The sequence below is a fragment of the Schistocerca americana genome, chromosome 5 (genome assembly GCF_021461395.2).
Source record: "Schistocerca americana isolate TAMUIC-IGC-003095 chromosome 5, iqSchAmer2.1, whole genome shotgun sequence".
Lineage (NCBI taxonomy): Eukaryota > Metazoa > Arthropoda > Insecta > Orthoptera > Acrididae > Schistocerca > Schistocerca americana.
In genome coordinates this window covers 174,012,383-174,021,226 of record NC_060123.1, presented here as the reverse complement: position 1 = coordinate 174,021,226, position 8,844 = coordinate 174,012,383, and the positions used below count along the sequence as shown (strand labels likewise).

The 8,844-nt window shown below is 36.7% G+C and overlaps 1 non-coding gene across 1 annotated transcript; it reads left to right on the top strand.

Moving 5' to 3' along the window:
- The first annotated feature begins 217 nt into the window (after window positions 1–217).
- Trnap-agg lies at window positions 218–289 on the top strand. The gene has a single exon. It is a non-coding gene; the product is annotated as a tRNA-Pro (tRNA).
- The last annotated feature ends 8,555 nt before the right edge of the window (window positions 290–8,844 follow it).

The following is an 8,844-nucleotide window of genomic DNA, read 5'->3' as shown; positions in this document are numbered from 1 at the left end:
AAACCGATAGAAAGCTGCCCGCGATTTCTCAGGCGAGAGAGAATGGGCTGTGACCTTCGCTGTGACGCAAGCGACCTTCAGGCTCGAAGGGGCACCGCTGCGGGTGTGGAGGAAGGTCGCGTATGGTGTTATCTGCTGAGTCAGCCTGTTCAACCCGCTTCACAAATCTCTTGATAACACCACTATGTAAACAATCATAAGAGCCGCTGTTCATCGTGGCTCGTTGGTCTAGGGGTATGATTCTCGCTTAGGGTGCGAGAGGTCCCGGGTTCAAATCCCGGACGAGCCCAGATTTTTAAACCCTACATAATGTAGGCAATTAAATATACAAACATTCTTAGATGATTTTCTTTCGTTCAAATTTCGGTTAAATATGTGTTCAATTTCATAAATGTCAGCGTTGCTCACTTCGTACACCCAATGTATTTAATTATAATGCAAGACATTATGTAATTACGACGACAAGAATCTGTTAAGTGGTCTCATTCGTTACAGTAACCTTAATTCGGCAGATAGCCATCGCCAGATTATCTGTAATTAAATGGCACATAATTTTGCAACAAATTTGTAACATTATAAGAGAATACTAACTAGAAAACATTATTATGAAATTTGTTACATACGTCAGACGTATTTGACATCCATATGTTACCGAGGTTCTATAGCAGTCTGTTTTAATTACACTCCATTAATCTTCTTAGAGTAATAACTGTTGATTATGCCAGATATAACTTGGTATTTGGTATAATTTTGATACTGTCTTCCTTTTCTTTAGAGCAATAATTATGTGACAGCTTATTTGACAGACGTACCAGCATTAGTGTATGGTTACCATCAGTTCTGTTTATTACACTGTAATTTCGGTGGTTTTTGCTAGTGGTAGCGTTGGTGGACTTGTGTAGCCTCTGGTTGTTTCGTAATTCGTAATATTTTGTGTGTTTGTTCCTTTTCTGATTCATAATTTCAGTATAGTTTTCGACGTATTTTTGTGTTTTAGATCGATTTATTCATTAAGTATTTTTAGTGGGTTTTTATTTGTATGTAAATAGATTTATAACTCTTCCAATATGGTGATCAGTGGCCCTTCGGACTTTACATGTAGAATTGGGATAGCTTGTTCTAAATTGTGTGTTGCTGAATTTTTAAGTGACGGAGAAAAGTAGATGGATTGTTATGTTCGCATTATCAAATACTGGATTTCTTCCCGTCTGAACTGTGTAAAATTTTTCGCAGTCTTTGCGCTGAACTTTGTGTATGCCTGGGTTCGAATGAATTGGTAATTTCGTTTTATCCGATTCAGTTTGTGAACAAACCTTGTGTCGTGCTTGGTAAGCGAATCCTACATTTATATTTTTTAGTAGCGAGTTAATCTTATAAAGTGTATTTCCTAGATGAGCAGGTGGTATGTATGTGAATTTCTGTCTGACTGGTTTTCTCTTGCGAGTATTGTTTCTTTTCGTATAGTAACTTTTACTCGTTTGGTATGTTTGTTTTACAGTTAAGTGACTATTTATGGATTACAATCATTTTACTGTGCCACGAACTGTAGAGTTTTAATTTCTTTTTTATATAGAGTCATGTTCTAATGGTAGGTGTATTGTTGTAGATACCATGGCGTGAAAGTAGTTTGCATGTTTTTATCATCTTGTATGTTGTATTAGACTTTTGGTGGATTTAAAATTCGTGTGTGTTATTAATGTATTTTATGATAAGGTCGAGTAAATATTTTACTTTATTTCTTGTGGTTCTATTGCAAATTTTATTTTGGCGTGCAGCGCTTTGTGTTGTTGTGTGTATTTGTTAGATGTTTCCATCTACTAGCGTTAATGTATCATCATCATCCTTTTTTTTTTTTTAGTCAACTTTTTTTTCGAAAATTTTTTGTTCTACCGTATTTAGGAAAAATCTGCTGTTGTGCCAGATATACTACTCCCACGGCCACTCCATCTGTTTGTGTATAAACTTGTTGTTAAACTGAAAGTAGAACTGCAGCAATACTAACGTTAATAGTTCTGTAATTTCGTTGGTGTCTGTGATGGACATTTTTCTGTAAAACTGTAAGTTGTCTAAAACTACTTTAATTACTTCTTCGATCGGAATATTAGTATAAAGATTTGTGATATCAGACGATACAAAGTTTCCAGGTTTTGGTATTTTAATGTATTTTTGTGCTAAGGATCTTGAGTTTCTTATTGTGTATTTTCTGTTGTACGTACAGAGTTTTGATGAATACTTATTGTATTTTCTACTAACTGCATATGTAGGACTATCTATGCCATCTACCACTGGAGAGATAGGAGCTCGTGCTTTATGTATTTTCGGTCGTCCACGAAGTCCAGGTGTTCTAGGACTCGTCACAAAACAGTAATAAATTCTACCCGGGTCAGACGGCTAAAAACTTTAGTATGAGATACCGCAAAAATATTAGATATGGGTACAACAACGTATCTACTTTTTCCAGCACTTAAAAACCGAACAACACACAGCAGACAATTTAGAAACAGCTATCCAGATTATACACGTAAAATAAGAAGGATCGCTAACGAAGGTTTTGGAAGCGATGGAAATCTATTTACATACACGCAACTACCCACTATAGATAGTTAATGAGCAAATCAATCTAAAATACAAAAATTACATTGAAAATTTTACTGAAATTCTCACTCGTGAAAACAGAGACACAATATATTACGACACAGCCATAGATTATAGGAGACCACCATCGATACCACTAGCGTAGATTACCGAAATCACTGTATAATAAATAAAAGTGATTGTAGCCGTAAAATAGCGCTGGTACACCGGTCAAGTTAGATGTCACATAATTATTGCTATAAAGAAAATTGTCAGAAAAAAGTCATATCTAGTACAACAAATCGTTATTACTCCAGAACATGAATTGAGTGTATTTAAAATAAAGCATCAGCGACAGAACCGATCTGACGCATGTAACAAAATTTTATGATAATGTTTTATAATTAATACTCACTTATAATATTAGAAATATCGAACCTACATGATGTAACATTTAATTACAGATAACCTGACAACAGCTGTGAATAAGCCTATTGTAACGAATAAAACATCTAACTTAGCAGCGTTTTTGGAATCGTAATTACATAATGTCTTTAAAAGACAGATAAAACGCAGCAGACTCAAAAAACTATAAATTGAAACTAATTTTATTTATTGCATTGCACTACACATGAAATACATGAGACACAATAAAAAATACAAGGGAAAACACCATATGTAAATGCAAATACTACTTTAAATTAATGGACTGTTGTTAGATGCTATGCCCTTTAGATGGAGCATTTGTAGACTGGGTTTCATGTCATTTGCTGTCTATGGTGAAGTTGCTATGAATAAGCTGTTGGACCAATCACAGAGATTAGTTTCTTGTACCAAGTCTTTTTGCTGTCAACCTGGGAATGTCGTCATAGCTGGGAAGTTGAAGATTATTATTTATTTTGGAAGACTCTTAACAGAGCTTCTTGTAGTCTTAATGCAACTAAATAGGCCACAAAGGCTACCATGGTTCCTCCATTGATTGAAATGTTCGTTTTCTAAGTCTTTGTGTCATAAACATATCTTTCTGTCTGATGTTTTATGATTTACTCATTCTCTGATATTAAAATTTCGTTCTGCTTCATGACGAATTGGATAACCTTCACGAAGCATAGTCTTGTCAGTTGTTGATGCAATTTCTCAAAATGGTAGAAATATTCTTCATCATATGCATGTTCGTCCTCTGTCTTCTTTAGTTTGAATACGAAACTTGCTGTCAATTAAGGCGTACAGAACAAAATTGTAACTACTATAACCGTCAGAAGACCGTAAAAAGCTCGACAGTAATCGAACAGTACGTAAGACCTAAAACAGATATAACTGCATTGTTATTGTCTAGTCAGGTGACTGTGTATACCGGATAGTAGTTATAAATAAAATTTATCATTGTTCTAAGGAAAAAGTTTCAAAACCAGACGGAGCCAGGATTTTTAAACCATAGGGTAGTTGCGTAAATGAGAGGAGAAATAATTATGAACTACATTTAGAGTTCTTAGGTGATTTTCTTTCATCATTCTTAATTATGTTGTGTTTGATAGGCACCAAGATTCTTTATTGCAAAACTTAATTTGTTTGACTATAACGCAACGCGTCGCGGAAGGATTTCTAAGTTTGACACTACGGTCAAATGTTTTACGTCACTGTTTCATGGTAATTGAATTTCTTGTTAGATGAAGCGTATGAAATAGATAGCATCGTTAAATAGAAGTTAAGATTCTTTCACTGATCCTGTTTTATTTTGGAATGTTTTGGAGTTTGTAGAGTCAAGTACAGTCTCAGCACACTCTTGCCCATACAAATCACAAAGATGAGCCATGAAAAATATGTTTAAAATTATTCTGTTAGTTTTGAATGCCAGACTTCTTGTCGCAATCGGTACAAAAAAGTGATAGTTTGCTAGGCGTTGGGTCGAAGACACCTTACTGGTGTTTGGTGATATCGCTACGGCACCGCGTGGAGTACATGGTATATTCAACGACTCTTTGACAAGAGATTGCCCGTAACAGTCCTGCTGTATTGGCTGTCCTTGGTTGACAAGCTGTGATACGGGAATACTCTCTCTTCAGCAGACTTCACATACAGATACTCTTCATAAATTAAAAATATTTCTAATGGATGCTGGAACAGCTACGAGAATAAAGACAACTGTACTTTCGTCTCTAGAATCTTTGTAACTGTTTGCAAGTCGACGAGGTTCTTGACCACATTTTAACAACTCACCGTCAGGAGCTATCATTTGCACGCCGACTTTTAAATGAAAAGGGTTATTGACAAAATAGGCGTGTATGGTAAATGGAAAAGTGGTAAAACGAGAATTTTTCAGCATACGAGAAATACGCACATATCAGGATAAGTTGGAACACTGAAAAACTGATTTACAATGCTTAAAATATCCTGCAGGTAAGTCAGTACTTACATCTATATTTTCACATATAGTCAACTATTTTTTTAATTATACTTACTCGTTTCTGTTGTTCATCCTTACTTCCGAAAAATATCTCGTGTACATTTGTTGTTTCATTTTTACCGTTCTCATCCAAGGATCTGACAATAATCTACTACACCTTAAAGGATTAACAACTCTGTATTTAGTGAATGATAAGAATACGATCTTCCGGATATCAATGGGACGCTATTCCATAAATGAGTTTGCCCTTCACTGAGGGGATACTAGTCCGGTTGGCTAATTACTTCTCGGGAGCGTATTGATTCGATACCGAGAAAATAAAAGTAGGGTAATGGGCTACGGCCTTCAGTCACCAAACCAGTTATCGTAATTCTTAAATCAGTGGGGAACGGCTTCTTATAACGGCTAAAGAGGCTACATACTTATATCAAACTTTAGCTGGACCTGTTGTCTGGTGATCTGACTTGTCCATGACTAATTCACCGGGAAGAGCCTAACCGCAACTGTGTAACAAATAAACTAACGCCACTTCTTTCCTAAACTTTTCTCACTATCTGCTGACGATATTACAGCTGTCTCGAGCGCTTGTTGCAGCCTAGCAAACCTATCTTAACTCTTCAATCTACTTCTTGTAAGCCGTTTCAAGTCACGATCTCTCTCACTCTTCCTGTAAATTCTGTTAGTAATCTGCCTCATTTTCTTGAAATTGCATGAATACAATTTTGAACTGTCTGCCGTAACGATTCTCTTCATTTGACCTTCTGACGTGGTCGTACAAGTTTATGAAAAAGATGAGAGTATTGTTGCCACAGTACTTTCTTCTGATATCGTGTTTTCATTTCAACATGTAGTGTGACATCACAATTTCTCGTGTAGCTCTTCACTACAGCGTTCGTCCTTCACGCTTTTGATTTGTTTTGCTTTTGTTCTCGTAATTGTCTGAGTCCTGCTCGTTAACAATGTTTCCTACGGACAAATTGAGCATGGGATCTTATTTTCTTTTTGTAAATACAGCATGTCACAGAATGGAATGTAGCTGTCTACTTACGGTTTTTTGTCTGTTGTATTCTCGGCGATAGCAGCTCCGTGGTGCTTTCCATTCCGCCAAGAAGTTCAGTCGTCACATGCGCGTCAGCTGGATGCTTGGCAGAAACATAAATTTGTATACTTTTTATTGTAGCAAGGATAGTACCCGAGAGTTTAAATAATTTTGCATCAAAATGTTTCATAACAAAGCAGTCAAAATTATCAAATTAGTTCTAACACCATGAGAGCAAGGCGTCGTTATGCGACCAGTGCTTTTCAAGCAAAGTGCCGAACATTCAAAAGTTATAATGTTCGACACTTCCAGCAAAACCAGAAACTCTATACTCATTAATTCAGTCAGATTCGGTAGATATTTTCTGTCGTGATCGGCACTAATAACTATGCGAGCTCTGAGACACGACTCACTATTGGTTTGCTGATACGACTCTGTTCATTAGACTTGGAATATGCAAGAGTTGCATAAATAAAGACCGGCAGCAAATGCTTTAGGAGTAGCAGTCGCAAGCAGTATGTTTATTCCGTAAAGTGGCCGAACGCAACATGGCTAATCACATAATTATTGATCTTTTCTCAAAAAGTGATTTTTATAGGCAAGTGCATTTTATCTACGTAGCCGTTGCTTCAGTATACTGAAAACTGCATAACTCTAATAGAGACAAAAAGTGAAACCCCAAAAAACGGAATGTGTCTAATGCACAAATTTATATTTTTTGGGGAATTTATGTGTTGAAAACATGGAACTATATGCGAAAGACCTGTTTACGAACATTGTAACCATATCATCAATATTCGAAGCACGGCTGCGAACTAGATGTACGAGAAAATTATTTTGTGTATTCATCCACTGCTAACTAATTTTGTATTTCTTGCATTACACAGACTCGTTTCAGCGATTTAAATTCCTGTCTTACTTGCTCTCGGTATGTTCCTACGATAGACTCTATGCCGTTATATAATTTACGTTACGAGCTAGCTTTGTCGGAAGTTATCACTCAAGCTATACTTATTACCCGCGTTGACTTATTCACTCGTGACACTTTCTCACAATCATTTGTCTGAGCAAAGTGAATTTCCGCAGAAGAAACTGATCTTTAATACGACGCTTCCCACAAAAATTGATGTTCTACGGATGAAATGTTTCTCTTAGTTTGTTGTGCGCTCGAATTACTGCGTATGAATTGTCTATGAAACATCAGCTTTAAATGAGAATGTTGGTATTCCTGAGTTATGAAGAGAGAAGTGGTTTTCTGTCAAAGTGCACAGGAAACAGACACGAACAGTTTCTCATTAGGTTTATAGATAGCAGAACGTTAAACGACATGGTATCTGAAGGTCAACGAAAACTATGCGCCCGACCAGATGATAAGAGGATTACAACACTGCCGTCTGCAAAAGGTATCCATTTATCTCGTTTTACCGTTGCTCGTAACAGGTGCCGACAGCGCCTTTTGTCTGCAGCAATTTTTTTTATTTATCATTATGCATCAAAGGATCACAATACCACGCAAATCAATAGCTCAAAATATACAACACACACAACGCGTGACGTATTTTGCGAGGATAGGACAAGTGGTCTGCTGTGACCTTGTTTAAGGGACCATCCCGGCATTTGCTGAAGTGATTTAGGAAAACCACGGAAAAAGACACAGATAAGGAATGCTGGACACAGCAGCTCCATATCTTAAGAACTGCACTGTCTCATTCTGTTCGTCCCTATCACACAGAATTCCTTTACTTACAGGCGATTTGTTTGAGGTAACTCTTGACATAAGACATAACTGTGAAAGCTGAAAACCGTGATCATGTACTGAAATGCGATAGGGTATTATATTATCATCTTTCATTCCTAACTACTACTCTGAGTTCTCTAAGTAACCTTTAACCGTATGGCACGCAACAGTTATGAACAATATTTTAGCTGACTTTTTTAACAGGTGGGCTCTATTTTAGTAACCTTTTTCATTTCCTTGTACAATTTATTACACAGTTGTTTCCGTTATAAAAATGCTGTTTCAAATTTATCGTTTATTTTTTTCCCATAATTATGTATAGAACTGTTAGTGGAATAATAGGTAGTGCTTTCCCCCACACGCCCCAAGACTGGTATATGTACTTAGTTGATCCAGTAAGGATGTCCAATTTTTAAACAGCTCTTTACAATGCATCTGACTACTACTTCTAGTTATTTTCTCTTAGGGCCCTTTTTCACATTAAAATATGTGCCCATGTCTGGTGCCTTCTACCTCAGAAAAGAATCTTGTACCTAAGAACTAAGTGTATGCAAGCGTAGTGTATTAGCACAAGAGACTGACTGTTACAAACTGATGCAGTATCTTTGCGTGTTCGACCCATGTTAGTTTCCAATTAATATTCATCCATAAAAACTTCGTGTTTTGGTACACAATCTATAGATTCACCTTCTAAGCTTACTGTGACAGTTGTTCTCCCTCTTTATGCTGAAACGCGTACAATGTTAAATTATTACATACCGACCAATCGTAAACATACTCGAGAGTTTCATTTGCGTTCTGTGACAGGAGTTCTGGTTTTTTTATCAGTGACTGCGATGTTACTGTCATCAGCAAAGAGAACTTTTTCTCCGTATCTTATACTATCTGGAAAGTCATTGATGTAGCATATTAAGAACAGAACTGGGCCGAATACTCTTCCCTGAGGAACACCAACGTTTATGTGTTTCTTCTCTGACAGTTGTTTCACTAAAAATTTATAAGCAGCAGGTATGTGAACTACCTCTACCTTTTGCGCCCTGCTTTCCATGTAGGACTGGAACAACTCCTTCGCTATTGCTCTTACACCTA